The following is a 21,193-nucleotide window of genomic DNA, read 5'->3' on the forward strand; positions in this document are numbered from 1 at the left end:
TAATTGAGACGGCACATCGCCATTTTGGTTTTCATAGTCTTTTGCAACTGTCTATGTAATACATTCATTCTGTGTATGCTATAATGCAGAGACCTTGCCTTATCTATTCCTTTGACAAAAGATGTGCAATGTAGGTGCATGTGTGTCACATCGATGTTGTTACTCTATGCCTATTTCAATACTAATTTTAAAAAATTTTTTATAAATATATATAAATACATACATATACACACACAGTATATCTCAACACATTAGCATTAAAAAACATATTATAAATGGGGAAATAGTATTTGGATGTTTTTTCTCGTTTACATGAATCGGCAGTCAGCCTGATTCATTTTGGGGTTTTCATTTTAATGGGCAAGTCATTATTCTGGGAATTTAAGGTTTTTGTCACTATGACTATTGCTTGCTCACCACAAGTAGTCATAACTGCATATGTATTTATTGTGTGATGTGTGTGTGTTTTCCTCATTCTGACATGACACAACTTATTCTATCATTGCATCTGGGAAAATGATCCAATCTATGTATAGCATATTAGCTGTCAACACAGCTGTAAAGCAACAATGCATTTCTAGAAAGATCGCACCTCGTAAGAGCTTCAGAGATCTTTATTACCACCGGAGAGAAGCTGGTTTTCTGGTCTGTTCTGAGCAGCATATTATCTATCTAACAGATTTCTGCAGCTTAAAATACCAGCAATCCAAATGTGAGCTCATCCCTAGAAGGCTGGTGCTGGATCCAGAAGACCAAGTTCCTCATCCTACGCTTCTCTACTCATAAAGGCAACATTTAAAAAGGAAAAAAAAAAGGTTTGACGTTGCAGTAAGAACAGAAAGTGTCATAATCTTAAATGGTAAAAAGGTTTTCTTTACAGTTGACTTTTAAATGGCAACTATTTACAGCTTTTTGAAGAATACGGCTTCATGGCAAATGTGATACCAGTACAAATACTAGAAGTGAAAAATACATACATTACGTAATATTCACAAATTAGTCACATATAGAACGAACTGCATAAATGTATGTACGAATATTCTCCTGCATATGTAAAGCACATCTTCCAACAATATAAAAATGGTATCTATTTAACATCCAACTACTGAACAGCCTAACTAAAACCAAATCATTATACAGTAGCTAGCTTTATGCTGTATCTTACTGTTTAGGTATAACAATTATAACATTCTGAATCACCTTACCTTAGTCAGTTCTCCACCTTAAAATATCATGTCCGCATAAGTTCAATGTGGCCTAGAGAGATAAAACAAAAGAACAGGAATAAAATATGTGTGCTAAAAATAAACAATCCTTTATGAATTAAAAAAAAAAAATATGGTAAAGAAGATATCAGTATAAACTTCAGTTCCTACAGGGCCCATTGCTACTGTAATAAACATCAGACATAAGGACACAATTATCAAACCGGGAATCACATAATTTGTATTTTCCCTCAATTTTCTTTTCTCCCTTTTACAGTTTATCAATACCAGAAGATTTTAGAATGTTGCCGATATTATGCTAGAATGAATTTTCTAAACAAGACCTGATGAAGTCCATTACACCCCCATGGACACATTCTGACTGATCTAGTAGTCCGATAACAATAATTACAATACAGCAGTATTGTAATTAACCTCTTGATTCTGCTGGAAAACTGCACAATTTTCTCTCTCTCTTTTAGATCCTCACAAATACTGCTTTTAACTGATACTGTCTTCATAAAAAACATGGACATCTGACTGCCCTTCCCTAGGACAAGTCTAAATGCATTATGAGCATTCTGATGTCGGCAGGTTCCCAGTTTAAAACAAAAGTACCTGTACATTGGCCCCTGTACATTATATGGATTAGTCTATGTATCTTCTTCAGCATATTTACATCTGTCATCTGTCCTGTGGTTTTGCAACAGTGTATCTCACCTACAGTGCCCTGAAAAAGTATTCATACCTCTTGAAATTTTCCACATTTTGTCATGTTGCAACCAAAAATGTAAATCTGTTTTATTGGGATTTTATGTGATAGACCAACACAAAGTGGCACATATTTGTGAAGTGGAAGGAAAATAATATAATAAGTGGTTTTCAACATTTTTTACAAATAAATATCTGAAAAGTGTGGCGTGCATTTGTATTCAACCCCCTTTACTCTGATACCGCTAACTAAAATCTAGTGGAACCAATTGCCTTCAGAAGTCACCTAATTAGTAAATAGAGTCCACCTGTGTGTAATGTAATCTCAGTATAAATATAGCTGTTCTGTGAAGCCCTCACAGGTTTGTTAGACCCTTTTCCCACTGAGGCGCTTTAGGTTGAGTATCCAACCCAAACGTTTCAGATAGTTGGTTGTAGAGCGTACGCTTTGCTCCAAACGAGTCACTGATTGATCTATAAGTAATTGATCATCTAGGTACGCTACGATTGTTATGCCCTGTGCCCTTAACCTGGCTAGAGGTGGGGCCAGCACTTTGGTGAACACCCGAGGTGCTGTGGCAATCCCGAAGTTTAAAATGCTGCTGTTCTAACTCGAACCACAGAAACTTTTGATGAGCAGGAAATTTAGGGACATGCAGATATGCATCCCTGGTGTCGATTGACGCCAGAAGTTCTCTTCCTAGAAGGATAAAAACTACCGACCTGATTGTCTCCGTGCGAAAGGAGCTTCAGGAATTGATTTAGCTTTCTTAGATCTAGAATGGGTCTGACATCTCCATTTGGTTTTGGTACCATGAAAAGATTTTTAAAAAATCCCAGACGTTGCTCTTTTGTGGGTATCTGTATGATCACCCCTTGAGATATTAATCAGAGTGCCTGAAACAGAGACTGTTTTTTCTCTGGATCCTTGGGAACGCTTGACCCCAGGAAGCGAGACGGTGGAAAGTCCAGCTTGTACCCCAGCGTTACCGTGGAGATGACCCATCTGTCCTGAATTTCCTTTTTCCAGACTTCTGAAAATTGCAGAAGTCTTCCCCCCACTTTAGTGAAGGGGGTTGCCTCTTCATGATGAGGCTTTAGGATTCTGTTTTGCAGATTTCCTACCCCAGGGCTTCTTTTGAGTCTGGGTCTGACCCTGAGTTTTTCCTCTAGAGTCTGACGGCAGAGGCAGTCGCCACTGCCTAGAGACGGAAGCCCCTGGTGCAGGGGAAAGAGTTAGTTTAAATGAAGGGCGTTTATATTTTCTTTCGACTGGTAAAAAAGTACATTTCAACAAAACAGAAGTTGTCTTGATATATTTATCCAAGTCTTCTCCAAATAGTCGCTCCCCATGAAAGGGGAACCCAGTTAGGAGGTTTTTACATGATGTTTCAGCTGAGCAATTTTTCAACCACAGGATTCTGCGCATATGTACAAGCATAAGCGTGAGGTGGGATGCCTGGTGAATAGAGTCTTTAATGGCATCTATGGCAAAACATAATGCCTTAGGTAGTTCAGCCAAATCCCGAGCTTGTTGTGTAGGAAGCTCTCTAGGGGCCTGTTTAAATTGGTCCTTTAGGGATTGGCAGATGCCTATTGTGGCGACTGCGGGCTGAGTGACGGCACCTGCTATGGAAAAAGCAGATTTTAGCAGGGATTCCAACTTCTTATCTGTTGGATCCTTAAGCATCTGTGCATTGTCTACAGGACAAGTTAAGTTATTATTCACATTGGAAATCGCAGCGTCAATTGCTGGTACTTTCCATTTTTTGGAGAATTTCTCCATCAGAGGATAGAGAATTGAAAACCTCTTAGGGAGGAGAAAATGTTTATCTGGTTTATCCCATTCCGCAAAAATAAGCTGTTCAAGTAATGCATGTGCAGGAAACGCATGCAATGGATGGGAAGGTTTTAAAGAGCCTAAGGAAGAGGCCAAGTTTTCAGGAGACTCTGTTAGAGGCAGCATGAAAGTGGAATGAACCATCTCTGTAAAAGTTTGTATCAGCAATCTTTCAGATTGAGAAGCTGAAAAAGGTTCATCTACTGTTGTTTCTTCTGCAGAAGAATCATCGGTTTGCTTTTCTTCCTGATCGATTGAGGGTAAAACCTCATTGTGTGCCCACTGTTCCCTTTGCAAAGCTGAAGCTGGGGAAGGGGGACCTAGTACGCTTCCTATTCATTTGAATGGAGGATGTGATTAAAGCCATTAATCTTTCTTCCAGAACCTGGAGGGAGGAGGAAAGGGCATCTTCAGTCATGTATACAGTTGCTGAGATGTGAGAGGCAGCTGCACCATCAATTTGCTCTAATGGCTCACCCTGAGTTGCCATAATTGGTAATTCAGGCGAGGATGACAGCATGGAAATACAGCTCGAAATCTCAATGCCTAGGGGTGAAACCTTTACTCTTTTGGCTTTTGTGGTGTCTTTTTTGGCAGGCATAGTCCTAAGTATAAAAACAGAGGCGCTATACAAATTGCACTAAATAGCTGAAAATAGTCATGACTATTAAAGCTGCTATAAAGTTCAGCCTAGTGCTGGAAAAAGAGTGTCCTTCCCGAATTAGGAATGCCAGTTTTGCAACCCATACGTGTCCCACAGCTCATGTGTCCCTGACAGAAACTGACACAGCTGTATTTATCTGCTATTAGCCTGCCGTGCGTCCTCGTGGACGTTTCACGGCACCTGTGTTAGGCCCCGGATCTGGATCTGGCTTCTTTTTATGGAGGAATTTAAATCCAGCATGGATCCCTCCTGGAGCTCCTCAGAGCACTTCTTCACTCGTGACCTACACCTTAGACAATAGCGAAAAAAACTGATGTGCTCCTGAAAGGAGGAAGTGTTATATAGGGGAGTAAACTTCCTTTGATTGGGTTTACCAATGTCAACACCTGAAGGTGGCCTATAACCCATTAAGTAATTACTTAAGGCTCTGTGTCCCATGATGTACGATAGAAAAAGGAACAGTTCTGATCACTTTTTTTGTGGTATTGTAAATTGAGTTGAATGTTGTTTGTGAAAATTGAACCCGCAAGCTCTTCTACTCATCTACACTAGTAATGTTATTGATTGTTGTAACAAACCCTTTTAGACAATAATAAAACTTGAGTCACGCCAATCACAATGCTAATTTCTTTTCAGTTCTGTTATAGTAACATCATAACAGAATGCCACTTAAAGAGTACAAAAACACCAACAATGAATGTTCACCCTTTTAGTCAGTTAAAAGAAATTTCAAAGCATTTTGTTATTTCTGTTCAAAAGGCTGGATTTATACTGTATATAGATATACAGCACACAAATGTGGGTGTGAATGGGCCCATAGAGTTTTCTTTTGTCTTTCACATTAAACCGCAGCTCATAGATGTGAATTGGCAACGTAAAAACAAAAAGGGATTTTTCCAGGAGCAAAATGAAAGACTTTTGCTTCATCAAAACAGGCAAGTGTGAATAGGCCCCAAGGCCTCTTTTACATAAGCATCATCCGTTCAGTTAAGTTTTTTTTTTTTTTTTTGTTCAGATTAAAAATGAATTCTGTTTATATAGGGCCCTCGGATTCCTCCTGTATTGAATAGTATTGTAACCGTACTTTCTGCCCTCACACTGTAAAGTGCTACGCAGACTGTTGGCGCTATATAAATCCTGTATAATAATAATAATAATATCAGTTAACATCTATTAACATCCAATAAGTGCAAAAAATACTGTCACAGGTCCTGTGTCCTGAGTAGTCAGTCCTGCCCAAATAACCTTGGTGCAGTACAGAACACACCTACCCCAAATGTAATGGGGCCAAAGAGAGGAGGAAGTGTCTTTGGTTCCAAATCTGAAGTGATAAGCTTAGACTGCCAAAGCTGCTACTCCATAAATGAAATACAGTGAGTGAGCACTGTCACCCTAGGACAGCAAGTAGTCCCTTCACAGGGTTTTTTCAGCATTCCTCAGCCACAAAAAAACAAATAAACCTTAGCCTCCTGGCTTACACATGCTGTCTCCTAGGTGGAACCCTCCTGACTCCTGGGCAGAGACCTCCTCTGTCTGCCAGGGTGGAGCTCTGAACATTGATCATGACTCCACTGAAAGCTCTACACACACCTGCACAATCAGTGTTCCGGTTGTCGGCAAAACCCAGTCCCAGGATTGGACACTTCATCAATCCTAAGTCTCTATGCAGTCTCTGTGAAGTCTCTGGACTTCGAGTCCCAATCTGGTTTTACCAACCAGTGGGGAAACTAACAAAACAGTTTCCTCCGTGTAAGACAAGCAATCTGGAGCCCCTCAACTTGCCTGGATGAGAATCCTGTGTGACACAAAACCCTTTTAACACCATGGGAGGGCACAGCACTGTCACAGCGGGTATATGCCATGTTTTTGTAAATATGCATCCCAGAATGCAGCTTCTGTGCACCCAGTTATTTACACCCATGCATGTGGTTATGAGTCTTTAAAGTGGTTCTAAAGGCAGAAGGTTTTTTTATCCTAATGATGCATTAAGATAAAAAAAACCTTCTATGTGCAGCAGCCCCCCTAAAACTTACCTCAAGAGTCACATCTCGATCCAGCGATGTTGTACAAGAGACTTGACTGGCTGAGACACACAGTGGGCGGGAGCCAATGATAAGAAAGAAGGGACGGGGCTGAGCCGCGGCTCTGTGTCTGAATGGACAAACAGAGCAGTGGCTCGGCTCAGGTGCCCCCATAGCAAGCTGCTTGCTGTGGGGGCACTCGGCAGGGGCCAGGAGTACTGGCAAGGGGCCCGAGAAGAGGAGGATCTGGGCTGCTCTGTGCAAAACCACTGCACAGAGCAGGTAGGTATAACATGTTTCTTATTTAAAAAAAAAAAAAAAAGACTTTAGTACCACTCTAAGCACATGCATATATGCAGGCACGGCCCCTGTCCCCATCCTGATTTACTCTGGGGCCATGCCTTTGATAGAGTATTATGCTATTTTAAAAAGCATCCATCATGAAGTTAAACAGCCGCTGCCATTATGTGTGTTAACATGGCTCTAGGTCAGTCTCCCATCTCCACCTCTACTAACACACAGGTCAGGTGCTGGCCCCATCCATCACGAATTCCAATGAGCAAAAATAATTCTGGTTGGCCAAATCAGTCAAATCACCTTTATTTCAGCAAGTCCAAAAAAACATCCAAAAACACAAATAGAGGGGAACAGCATCCCCATCTAACACGTTTCACGCTCCCTTAGTGCTTAGTCATAGCTCCATGACTATGACTAAGCGCTATGGTTATTGAAATGTAATTTATGGCACCCAAAAAACACTAAAGTATAATAAGTAAGAATATCAAATTTTACTAAAAAATCCAAAATAAAAAACAATAGAAAATTGAATAAAATAAACAGGAATAGAGAAGAGCACATTAGTTTTAAGAACAATAGAGCTACTTGATATAAATTAGTGGAGCTCAATGTTTGCAAAAGGGAGAAGAAAAAAACATTGGTTATAATGAATGAAAACTAGCTAACAAAACACACAGTGAAAGGCAGCGCCGTGTCCATTCGTCTAGCATAATAGCTACTGATTGATCTTCTGAATAAGCCCTATAGCACTTAATACTGTATACTAGAATCAACAAATAACCAGTGATGTGTGATGGTAAATTTCTCGGGGAAAGTGTTTCAGTGCTTTCTGAATAAAAGCAGAACTGTAAGGATGGTTCTCACTGTTCATAAAATGACCTTTCTGCTCACATTGAATGCATTCAGCAATGTAAAAATGAAATAAATGGACCTGAACTGAACATTTACTCAGTTTTGGGGAAAATCTAGAAATGTTATTTGTGCCTTTGCAGTACCATGAAAAACGTAACCTTTTTTTGCAATTCTTTCATATAAGACAATGGACTGTGGGCCAGATGCGACCCTTTGCTTGCCTTTATCCAGCCCCTGGGACACTATTTATCCCACTGATATGATGCACTATTCCATTCACTGACATCAACAATGGGGCAATATTCGGCTCACTGACACCATTGGTGGGGCTATATTCCGCTCACTGACACCAACAATGGGGCATTATTCCTTTCACTGACACCAATGATGGGGCACTGTTCCTCTTACTGACACCAACGATGGGGCAGTATTCCTCTCACTGACACCATTGATAGGGCAATACTGCTCTCACTGACACCAATGATGGGACACTATTTCTCCCACTGTTACCAGAAAGTGTCACTATTCCTTCCACTAATACCAGTGATGGAGCACTATTTCTCTCCCTATTGATTACAGGTGCCATGTAATTTTCTTACTCTGGCTGACAACCAAACCTGAGACAGTATCTAATCCTACTGACGCCAGGGCATTTATTTTTATTTTTTGAATACATCTTTTTATTTAATTTCTTAATGAACAAACAAAACAGAACACAACAAGACATTATACACATTGAACCTAAAATGTATTGATACGGGTTCAAGATCCAATCATACTGCATAACAACTATTAATTTAAAGTAAAAAAAAAAAAATGGAAAAAACGTAATAATTAACAAAAGCTTATTTTATGTAGGCTTAAATCTAAATCATCCCATTTATCCACTTAAATGTCAAACAATGCCCAAAAAGAAGAGGAAAAGAAAATAAACATTAATCCCTTCTGTCCCCAGTGGCCCCAAGCATGCCTTACATAGAAAACACCCATACACCCATATTATAATTAATTGTTTGTCCAGCCACTTTGCCCAGACTTTATCGTATTTACTAGGACAACCCTTATTCATATAAGTGTCTCTATACAATGGGAGATTATTATTAATCAATTGTTTCCAGTATACGAGGAGAACAAGGTTTCTTCCAATGCAGAGCAATGCTTTTCTTTGAATAGCTTTGCGTAGAATAATGTTATTTTAGCAAACACTCGCTCAGACACTGTAGGAAGAATAGCCTCTACCGGACCTAGCAGGCAAACAGACATTGAAACTGGTAAAGGAGCAGAAGTAATAGAATTCAATAAATCCACCCATCCCACCAAAAAATAACTATATATGGACAAGTCCAAAAAATATGTGTAAAATCCCACGAGTTGCTCCACACCGCCAACACTCAGAAGAGCACACAGGATTTATTTTTTGAGGTCTGTGTGGCGTTATATATGCTCTATGTACCAATTTATATTGGATCATGCGGTCTCTCAAGGATACTAAAGATCGCAAAGGGAAATTCCACACACCCCTCCAATCCTCCACATCCATATCCTCCATATTCTGGTATGTCTCACATCCGCATAGCTCTAAGATTCTCTAATGGCAAAATAGAAATTAACCACTTGCCGACCGCCTCACGACGATGTACGCCGGCAGAATGGCATGGGCAGGCAGAATCACCCCCCCCCGGTGCCCGAGGCGGTCGGAATTTGTTCCCCGCCGATCGGAGGTGAGAGGGAGGCCATCCATTCGTGGCCCCCCCACTCCCGATCGCTCCCAGCCAATGGGATCATTTCCCTGCCTCTGTATAGTACACAGAGGCAGAGGAAATTATGTCATCTCTCCTCGGCTCGGTATTTTCCGTTCCGGCGCAGAGGAGAGAAGACTGTAATGTGAGTGCACAACACACACACACAGTAGAACATGCCAGGCACACATTACAGCCCCGATCCCCCCCCCCCCCGATCACCCCTCAATCACCCCCGCCCCCCCCCCCCCGTCACACCGACACCAAGCAGTTTTTTTTTTCTTTTTCTGATTACTGCATTGGTGTCAGTTTGTGACAGTTAGTGTGGTAGGGCAGTTAGTGGTAGCCCCCTTTAGGTCTAGGATACCCACCTAACCCCCCCTAATAAAGTTTTAACCCCTTGATCACCCCCCCATCGCCAGTGTCGCTAAGCGATCATTTTTCTGATCGCTGTATTAGTGTCACTGGTGACGCTAGTTAGGGAGGTAAATATTTAGGTTCACCGTCAGCGTTTTATAGCGACAGGGACCCCCATATACTACCTAATAAATGTTTTAACCCCCTGATTGCCCCCTAGTTAACCCTTTCACCACTGATCACCGTATAACCATTACGGGTGACACTGGTTAGTTTGTTTATTTTTTATAGTGTCAGGGCACCCGCCGTTTATTACCGAATAAAGTTTTAGCCCCCTGATCACCCGGCGGTGATATGCGTCGCCCCAGGCAGCGCCAGGTTAGCGCCAGTAGCGATAACACCCACGCACGCAGCATACGCCTCCCTTAGTGGTATAGTATCTGAACGGATCAATATCTGATCCGATCAGATCTATACTAGCGTCCCCAGCAGTTTAGGGATCCCAAAAACGCAGTGTTAGCGGGATCAGCCCAGATACCTGCTAGCACCTGCGTTTTGCCCCTCAGCCCGGCCCAGCCCAGCCCACCCAAGTGCAGTATCGATCGATCACTGTCACTTACAAAACACTAAACGCATAACTGCAGCGTTCGCAGAGTCAGGCCTGATCCCTGCGATCGCTAACAGTTTTTTTGGTAGCATTTTGGTGAACTGGCAAGCACCAGCCCCAGGCAGCGTCAGGTTAGCGCCAGTACCGCTAACACCCAAGCACGCACCGTACACCTCCCTTAGTGGTATAGTATCTGAACGGATCAATATCTGATCGATCAGATGTATACTAGCGTCCCCAGCAGTTTAGGGTTCCCAAAAATGCAGTGTTAGCGGGATCAGCCCAGATACCTGCTAGCACCTGCGTTTTGCCCCTCCGCACGGCCCAGCCCAGCCCACCCAAGTGCAGTATCGATCGATCACTGTCACTTACAAAACACTAAACACATAACTGCAGCGTTCGCAGAGTCAGGCCTGATCCCTGCGATCGCTAACAGTTTTTTTGGTAGCGTTTTGGTGAACTGGCAAGCACCAGCGGCCTAGTACACCCCAGTCGTAGTCAAACCAGCACTGCAGTAACACTTGGTGACGTGGTGAGTCCCATAAGTGCAGTTCAAGCTGGTGAGGTGGCAAGCACAAGTAGTGTCCCGCTGCCACCAAGAAGAAGACAAACACAGGCCAGTCGTGCCCATAATGCCCTTCCTGCTGCATTCGCCAATCCTAATAATTGGGAACCCACCAATTCTGCAGCGCCCGTACTTCCCCCATTCACATCCCCAACCAAATGCAGTCGGCTGCATGAGAGGCATTTTCTTTATGTCCTCCCGAGTACCCCGACCCAACAAACCCCCCCAAAAAAGATGTTGTGTCTGCAGCGTGACATCCGCTATTATTGTCCCTCCTGTCCTGACAATCCTGGTCTTTGCATTGGTGAATGTTTTGAACGCTACCATACACTAGTTGAGTATTAGCGTAGGGTACAGCATTGCACAGACTAGGCACACTTTCACAGGGTCTCCCAAGATGCCATCGCATTTTGAGAGACCCGAACCTGTAACCAGTTACAGTTATAAAAGTTAGTTACAAAAAAAAGTGTAAAAAAAAAAAAATATATAAAATAAAAAAAAATAGTTGTCGTTTTATTGTTCTCTCTCTCTCTCTATTCTCTCTCTATTGTCCTGCTCTTTTTTACTGTATTCTATTCTGCAATGTTTTATTGTTATTATGTTTTATCATGTTTGCTTTTCAGGTATGCAATTTTTTTATACTTTACTGTTTACTGTGTTTTATTGTTAACCATTTTTTTGTCTTCAGGTACGCCATTCACGACTTTGAGTGGTTATACCAGAATGATGCCTGCAGGTTTAGGTATCATCTTGGTATCATTCTTTTCAGCCAGCGGTCGGCTTTCATGTAAAAGCAATCCTAGCGGCTAATTAGCCTCTAGACTGCTTTTACAAGCAGTGGGAGGGAATGCCCCCACCCCCACCATCTTCCGTGTTTTTCTCTGGCTCTCCTGTCTCAACAGGGAATCTGAAAATGCAGCCGGTAATTTAGCCAGCTGACCATAGAGCTGATCAGAGACCAGAGTGGCTCCAAACATCTCTATGGCCTAAGAAACCGGAAGCTACGAGCATTTCATGACTTAGATTTCGCCGGATGTAAACAGCGCCATTGGGAAATTGGGAAAGCATTTTATCACACCGATCTTGGTGTGGTCAGATGCTTTGAGGGCAGAGGAGAGATCTAGGGTCTAATAGACCCCAATTTTTTCAAAAAAGAGTACCTGTCACTACCTATTGCTATCATAGGGGATATTTACATTCCCTGTGGATAACAATAAAAATGATTAAAAAAAATTTAAAAAATGAAAGGAACAGTTTAAAAATAAGATAAAAAAGCAAAAAAAAAATAAAGAAAAAAAAAAAGCACCCCTGTCCCCCCCTGCTCTCGCGCTAAGACGAACGCAAGCGTCGGTCTGGCGTCAAATGTAAACAGCAATTGCACCATGCATGTGAGGTATCACCACGAAGGTCAGATCGAGGGCAGTAATTTTAGCAGTATACCTCCTCTGTAAATCTAAAATGGTAACCTGTAAAGGCTTTTAAAGGCTTTTAAAAATGTATTTATTTTGTTGCCACTACACGTTTGTGCCCAATTTTAAAGCATGTCATGTTTGGTATCCATTTACTCAGCCTAAGATCATCTTTTTTATTTCATCAAACATTTGGGCAATATAGTGTGTTTTAACTTGTGTCAAAATATAAAATATTCCATGGACTCAACATGCCTCTCAGCAAATAGCTTGGGGTGTCTACTTTCCAAAATGGGTCATTTGGGGGGGGGGGGGTTGTGCCATCTGGGCATTTTATAGCCTTCAAAACTGTGATAGGTAGTGGGGAGTGAAATCAAAAATTTACGCCCTTAGAAATCCTGATGGCGGTTTTCGGGGCCCCGTACGCGGCTAGGCTCCCAAAAAGTCCCACACATGTGGTATCCCCGTACTCAGGAGAAGCAGCTAAATGTATTTTGGGGTGCAATTCCACATATGCCCATGGCCCGTGTGAGCAATATATCATTTAGTGACAACTTTTTGTAATTTTTTGTTGTTGTCATTATTCAATCACTTTTTTAGCGTCTCAAGAAATGACATAGGCAGTCATAAACTAAAAGCTGTGTAAATTCCAGAAAATGTACCCTAGCTTGTAGACGCTATAACTTTTGCGCAAAAAAATAAATATACGCTTATTGACATTTTTTTTACCAAAGATATGTGGCTGAATACATTTTGGCCTAAATGTATGACTAAAATTGAGTTTATTGGATTTTTTTTTATAACAAAAAGTAGAAAATATCATTTTTTCCGTTTATAGCGCAAAAAATAAAAACCGCAGAGGTGATCAAATACCATCAAAAGAAAGCTCTATTTGTGGGAAGAAAAGGACACAAATTTCGTTTGGGTACAGCATTGCATGACCGCGCAATTAGCAGTTAAAGCGACGCAGTGCCAAATTGTAAAAAGTGCTCTGGTCAGGAAGGGGGTAAATCCTTCTGGGGCTGAAGTGGTTAAGGTAAGCTGAGAATATAGTCTCAAAGTGGCCTTATCCAAACACTCAGACCTGAGTACTGATTCTAAAGTGGACTGCATAATCATTAAATTATCCTGTGGAAACTGTGCATGAAAAGTATGGAGAAGCTGAAAATATCTAAATAGATGGGAACTAGGTAAATTAAAAATCGAAGTAAGTGTAGAAAAAGTAGACAGCTTCCGATCAGTGACCACTTGGGAAAGTAATTTAATGTAATATTTACTCCATGCAATAGGCTCTGTTACTTTAAAAAATTGAGGAAGAGTAGGATTAAACAATAGAGGGGTACTTGGAGAAATCGCACTCTTATGCCCCGTACACACGGTCGGATTTTCCGATGGACAATGTCCGATCGGAGCGTGTTGTCGGAAATTCCGACCGTGTGTGGGCGCCATCGGACATTTTCCATCGGATTTTCCGACACACAAAGTTGGACAGCAGGAGATAAAATTTTCCGACAACAAAATCCGATCGTGTCAATTCCGACCGTGTGTGGCCTGTTCCGACGCACAAAGTGCCACGCATGCTCAGAAGAAATTCCAACACGGGACAGCTCGTTCTGGTAAACTTAGCGTTCGCAATGGATACAGCACTTTCGTCACGCTGCAATGTTCAAAATGGTTTAATACAGCGCACTCTCTTCTTCTTTACAAGAATTAAGTAGTTTTGCTGCTCATATTCACACACACTTCTCACAAACTTTTATTTGTGTTTTTTTAGTGGGATTCCCTGAATATATTGTTATTAGTTGTCACATCTGACAGTTTTATATTTTTTAATTTTTTTTTATTTTGGATTTTAAGCCTTTTTTTTTCTTTAATGTTTGGATTTTTTCCAAGGCTGATCTTTGTTCAATGTTATTTTTATTTTTACTCCAGAATATTTTTGGGTGTGTTTTGTGTGTCAAGTTACCCCAACACCATTGATATCTTTTATTATTTAATCTCCAGGAGATTGTTTGGTGTTGGTGTCCCTTGTTCATTTCACATTGTATATTTGAAATGTACCTGAATCCTCACAAACCAACTGTCATTTTTGAAGTAAAACACATAGGAGAGTATAATTCAAAACAAAAATCCTTTATTAAGGGATCAGAACCAAACAAAGAGGAAGGCAACACTGGATCAACAAGAGAAATTAGCGAAGCCTGGGACCCCCACGGCAGACATCAATTCTTCAACATCAAAATTGGTGGCCTGAGGAGTCCATATGTAAGGGAGGGCAGTCTGGTCCAGAATTCGCAGAGATCTGGATAGCAGCAGATGACATCTGTGTCCCCAGGCTGTGGTACCACAAGAGGCTGCATCTTTTGGCCGACCAGACTGAACCCAGGGCAATCACTGTCTGGTCTTCCTTCCACGCTTCCTTCCGGGCTGTGGCTGTGCTGTTGGAGATGTGGCAGGAGGAGGAGTAGGACCTGGAGGAGGAGGAGGACTGGGAGGACATGGAGGAGCACTGGGGGGACCTGGAGGAGAGGGAGGAGGAGGAGGAGGACCTGCAGGAGGAGGAGGAGGACCATCCCAAAGATGTGTGTGAGGTGTAATTTGGCCCCTCATACCTTTCTCCAGAGCCTCCGATATGAGGGCCTCACACAAGGCTTTTTGGCCCTCCTCCATCCTCTGCATTTTATAGGCTATGAAGGCAGCAATGTTCTCCTGCATGGTGTGTGGTGCTCCCAGGACCTCTGTAGCCCTCCAAAAGAATGCTATAGCAGCCTCCTCTAGGGTATTCCTCCTACTGCCACTTTCTCTTTTCAGGGGGGGTGGAGGGACCTTGATATCAGCCAGCCGGCTCGGCCCGGCCACCTCCTGGCTGAGACTTCCCTGTGTATGAAAAAGGGACATAGTTTTAGTTTTTGCATCATCAATCACAATCCTAAATTAGTACTCCCAACTAACATCTAGTTAACATCATTGATTGGACAAGCAGAAATATTTAGAGGAATGCTATACCTGGCTCAATCTGGGCTCCTCCACATGTGGCCTGGAAGGCCCAGGTTGGGTGTCAGAAGCCTCAGCCGGGGGGGAAGGAAGCGTAGAAGGAAGAGTGGAGAGGGATGGCCTGGGTTCAGTCTGGCCTGCCAGAAAGTGCAGCCTGTCGTAGTACAACATCCTGGGGACATAGATGTCATCTGCTGCTCCGGGTCTCTGTGAATCCAGGACTTTCTTGCGCTCCCTTAGATATGTACTCCTCAGGCCACCAATTAATATCTTTAAATTGGTGATGTCTGCCGTGGGGGTCACCTGCTTCACAATTTCACACAATTGCACCAGTGCTGCCTTCCTCTTTGCTTGGTTTTTGAAATGGGGGTGGGTAATCTCCCACAGACAGGGCAGCTCACTTAGCATATCTATGAATACTGACATGAAGTCATTGTCTTTCATTAAGATATCCATGTTCACTGCAAGACACAACACAAGACAAAGCCTAATGTCAGACAAAACTCTCCTAATCTTGTTACAATATAGGCCTCAATCTAGAAGCAGTATAGGCACAAGTTTGTCTCTTACCTTCGTTCTTACGATCGGCGCGTCCAATGCTCCTTCCTCCGCTCACAGATCGTACGTAATACGCATGCGTGTTACGCTTTATACACACTGCGCATGCGTGTAACTCCACCCGCCCCTGACGTTCTTTCTAGTGTATTTCCCACCCCTTTTCGTTCGGCGCAGTGGGTGAAGAGCACATGGCGGAGTTACAGCAGGTGCGTGCTAATTCTAGCAACGAGGAGGAGGAGGAGGAAAGCCCGGATCCAGGCACGTCCCGATCCAGAAGGAGACGTTTTAAGGCCACAAATATGTCGTTTGGGGAGATGTTGGAGATGGTCGACATCATGAGGAAGTCCGACTATGACGGAAAATATGGGCCTTACCCCAACCCCAACATCAGAAAGGCCAAGATCATGGCGAAAGTGGTCAGGAGTCTTGAGAGGAATTTCGGGGTACGAAGATCAAAAGATCAGCTCAGGAAGCGGTGGTCGGACCTGAAGTTGAGAGAGCCAGAGCAGTACCGAAAGATCCGGAGAGTGCTGCAAAAAAGTAAGTAGTTGTGCTGTGTTCCTATTCTTTCTGTCTTTATTACGTTCGTTCTGCTCCATATGCTTTTATTAATTGTAACGTTTAAAAAGGTCAACTTTAATGTTCATGGGCCCATTATTCGTTCGTATCAAACATTTTTCTTTCGGCCTCTAGAACACCATTGTTTAGGCCATATGCATTTTCACACATTTTTGGGGGCCTACTTGGATGCCAAATATTTGTTTGTGTAGATGGGTTTGTTACTAGAATGAAATGCAAACTAGATTGTGTGTAAAGAGAGGACACTGAGCAGCTGTTTTCACATCTGGACACTGGAGCACTAGTGTGGGACCCCAGAACACCATTTTTATTAGGGGGGCCACACAGGTGCTCCAGTGTATACTATAGGGGGGGCTACATCTGTGAAGCTTGTACTAAACAGGTAAAGTATTGCAGCTTGACAAAGGACACTAAAAAATATACATCTTGGAACTCGGCTAAAATAGACAATTGTACCCCACTTCCAAGCAATGTTTCCTATTTCTAGTTCTGCCTTCAAATATCTGTGTGCTAAGTATACCATTTTTGTTTTACATAGGGGAGAAAAGACTAGGACACCCCTCATCCCAGGAGACCAGAGACCCCCCCCCCCTCTGGAAGAAGGGGAAATACCAACCCAAGAAGCTGAGCAGGAGGAAGAAGAAGACGTGGTGGAGATTGGCACCACAACAGGTGAGTGTCTGCGACCACAGGCTCAGGTAAAAGAGATGGATGGTGGCAGATTTTTGAGACCTTTTTTTTTGTTCTTTATCTCTTTTTAGGTGATCGTGATCCAGGACGCTTTACATCTGAAAGTGCCCAGATACTCATCGGGGAGATCATGGGGTGTAATCTCTAATTGCAAAACATCCAGCAACAAATCAGTGATGTTATTAAAAAAAAATAATAACATCATTGATGTTTTGGGGCGAATTTAAACCCCACAAAATCACCTGTTTTATCGTACGAAAATTTTTTCAATGTTTAGAAAAGCCAAATTTGGAGGATGCACACAGTGTGCCAACATGTGCTATCTGCCATCACGGGAGATCAATGGACGCATTTTGGGGGTGCAACCCCTTCCTCAATTATAAAGTCGCATTGAGGAAGGGCTTGCTCCCCCAAAACACGTCCCTTGATCCCCCCTGATGGCAGATAGCACATGTTGACATTCGTAAATTGGTTTGCATCTTCCAAATTTGGCTTTTCCAGGGGTGATTTCCCCCCATCTGAACGCTATATCAAACACAGTTCCTAAATACTCATGTCTGATATAGCCTTCAGGTTTTACCATATGTGAACTTTGTAAGTTCAAGTTTTTTGGCTTTCTTGTTGGTTTTACACAGGCCTGTTTTATCTGAAATGGATATTTCGATTTTTGATAATGCTACTGCAAACATTGTTATACAACAAACATGTTGGTTTGTTTTAAAAACCTTTGGGAAATGCACATGTGATTGTGCAGGTATAAAAAAGTGCCTTACTCAAGAATGTGTGGATTATTGTCTCAACACTACAACACTTTTGGGGTGATGTAATTGCTGTTTTATGCAAAAATGGGGGTTATTTCCTAAGGGCAAATCCACTTTGCACTACAAGTGCAGGTTCAGTGCAGTTGCAAGTGCACTTGTAGTGAAATGTGTTTTTGCATTTAGGAAGTACCAGCCAACACTGTTTTTTATAAGGTTACCCAATCACAACATTTTCTGCACTCAACACATTTCTGTCAGGGTCAGCTAAAACAAACACAAGCAGTAAATGTCCACAAAGAATTTCTTTTGGTTGTTTTTTATTTGAAAAAGGTGTCACAGATTGTCTGGCATATTGATAGCCCCCCTACCCGCAAAGAACTCCAGGTAGCGTAACCGGACATCACGGGCATTCAGGGAGGGCAAGCCAGGACGGCCACTTTCAAGTGCCGTCAGTGTTGATGGATTAGGGATTCCGGCCTCAGGCCCAACTGAGCCAGCATAGTTGGCTGAATGTTTTCTTAAAAAATTATGGAGAACACAGCAGGCAAGTATTATATGGTTCAGTTTATACTCCGCCATATGGATGGGTGTCAGAAATAATCGGAACCGGCTGGCCAGGATTCCAAATGTGTTCTCCACCACTCTTCGGGCTCTGGCCAGCCAGTAATTAAAAACCCTCTGTTCCGGGGTGAGGGTCCTCATCGGGAATGGCCGCATCAGGTGGTCCCCCAGCGCAAATGCTTCATCAGCAACGAACACAAATGGGAGACCTTCAACACTGTCCTCTGGAGGTGGCAAGTCCAAGCTGCCATTCTGGAGACGCCTGTAGAACTCCGTCTGGGCGATCACTCCACCATCGGACATCCGGCCATTCTTCCCCACGTCCACATACAAGAACTCGTAATTAGCCGACACCACCGCCAACATCACTATACTATTAAACCCTTTGTAATTATAATAGTACGACCCCGAGTTGGGTGGTGGGACGATGTGGACATGTTTCCCATCAATTGCCCCTCCGCAGTTAGGAGAGTCCCACCGCTGGGCAAAGTGGGAGGCCACAGTCTGCCATTCCTGTGGCGTTGAAGGAAACTGTTGAGGAAAAAACAATAAACATTACTATTTTTTCAAAGATACATGGCAAGCAGATTATACACAAACATTATGGGGCAACCTCCAGATAGCATTTACTAAGGGGAATTTAACAAGGCCAAAGTATAAGGTACACCTATCATATTCCCCCTCCCCCCCTCTCATGGGCCATTTCTAACATTATAGGGGGGGGGGAACTCTTGGACAGGTAACCCTCTTCACTTCATTGAGAGATGAATGCCTAAATAATGGGTATTACTTGGAACAGCCCCTCCTTAGTTACACTATTGGCAGACCACTGGACAGGTAAGAAGTGTCATAATACAAAGATATAAATACACACTGTACACATTTGAGGACATTTGAACATTCTGCTATTACCTATCAAGATAATAATAGGATACCAAAACTTTAAACAGTACCATTGGAAAGTATACAGGCAGGCCCTTGCACTACATGCTTTGGGGAATTCATCCATACATCTGACCAGTAAAGAGATGGGTATAGCGTGTATGGGTTTGGCAAAGTCAGCAGATAGATGATTGAGGATAGAGAATTGGGATCAGCTGACTTAGCAGTTGGGGGAGGGAGGGTTAAAAAAAATTTGGGGACACCACAAAAAAAACCCTCTGGCACTCTGCCTGAATTTAAATCAAAAATAACATTTCCAAACATTTTAGGGGGTGTTTGGGGTAAAGCACTACTATGGAGCTGATAAAATACATTGTTAAGTGACTACATGAGGTGAATATAGGCCAGGAAAGACCATGCTGGGGAGGTTATTGAAGGGCAAATATGTATGAAGGACATAAAATAATAATTACCTAAAAATCCAGCATGCATGAGAACAAAGGGGACATTCACAGCATATCACAATCATGGTAATTAGGGAATGAGGGAAGAAATACAATATATTATCAAACATTCAATACAATAAAATGTGATATAAAAGGATAAAAATCTTACCTTCATATACTCCTTCTGCAGGACCTGGATGATGGCAGAACAGGTCTCTGGGATAATGATCCCCAGAGCCTGGGGGGAGATGCCTGTCGAGAACTTGAGGTCCTGCAGGCTTCTCCCTGTGGCCAAATACCGCAAGGTAGTGACCAACCTCTGCTCCGGAGTGATGGCTTGCCTCATGCAGGTATCCTGCCTGCTGATATAGGGGGTAAGCGAAGCCAACAGACGGTGAAATACGGGGCCCGTCATCCTGAGAAAGTTCCTGAAATCATCAGGATTATTCTCACAGATCTCACGGAGCAAAGGCATATGACAGAACTGGTCACGCTGAAGCAACCAATTCTTGGTCCATGAACTCCTCCCCACCCTGTTCATGGACTGGACTTGTGTCAAGGTCAGGACCCCAACACCAAGCCCCCGCACAGCACGAACTCTACGAGGAGTACGCATACGAAACATGGCTAGAAAACGGTCGGCTGCTCAGAACGAAGTAACAGAACACACTGAAGAACAGCAAGGCCTGTGAAGAGCGACCTGAAAAACAGCAACGAGCGGGCAAGATCGCACAGAAAACTCTGATACGAACTGAATGCACGCACTGAAGAGCAGATACAAACCCACAAGCACAAACTGAACGGCAGAAAACGATCTGAAAGCCACGAGTCTGAAAAAGCGTGAATCGTCTCTCACCAAACTTTTACTAACACGAGATTAGCAAAAGGAGCCCAAAGGGTGCCGCGCTTGGTTCTGAATCGGCCTTTTCTAGTCTCGTCGTACGTGGTGTACGTCACCGCGTTCTTGGCGATCGGAAATTCCAACAACTTTGTGCGACCGTGTGTAGGCAAAACAAGTTTGAGCCAACATCCGTCGGAAAAAATCCTAGGATTTTGTTGTCGGAATGTCCGAACAAAGTCCGACCGTGTGTACGGGGCATTAGGATAATGCTCACATCTAAAACCAGCCTCCCATCTTAAACCAGCTCAAATAGTATTAAGCATTGAAGCAGTCAACTGCTATGATGCCCTATGGCCCTTAAATAAAAGTGCCTTAAGAGCTTCTATAGAACCTACCACTGCTGCTTCCAGCCGAGTAGAGGAGTTATTAACATCTGGGTTCAGCCACCATGCGGCCGTAACCAACTGAGTGGCTAAAAAGTATTTATATAAATCCGGAAAAGCCAGACCTCCTTGTTCGCAAGGGTGCATCAGGGTGGCTAATTTGTACCTGGGGTTCTTCGATCCCTATAAAAAGGATGAAAAAAAGTTGATTTAACCTTGTAAAGAAGGATA

The 21,193-nt window shown here is 42.8% G+C and overlaps 1 protein-coding gene across 7 annotated transcripts in view; it reads right to left on the minus strand.

The window, feature by feature from the left end:
- CDKL5 (cyclin dependent kinase like 5) overlaps window positions 1–21,193 on the minus strand; it is a 571,173-nt gene that overhangs the window by 406,412 nt on the left and 143,568 nt on the right. For all 7 annotated transcript variants that reach the window (XM_073616451.1, XM_073616450.1, XM_073616452.1 and 4 more), the window contains one exon: window positions 1,206–1,257. The gene's annotated coding sequence lies outside the window, so the exon portion shown is untranslated. The remainder of the gene's footprint in view (window positions 1–1,205; window positions 1,258–21,193) is intronic.

Source organism: Aquarana catesbeiana, linkage group LG02 (genome assembly GCF_042186555.1).
Source record: "Aquarana catesbeiana isolate 2022-GZ linkage group LG02, ASM4218655v1, whole genome shotgun sequence".
In the NCBI taxonomy this organism is placed as follows: Eukaryota; Metazoa; Chordata; class Amphibia; order Anura; family Ranidae; genus Aquarana; species Aquarana catesbeiana.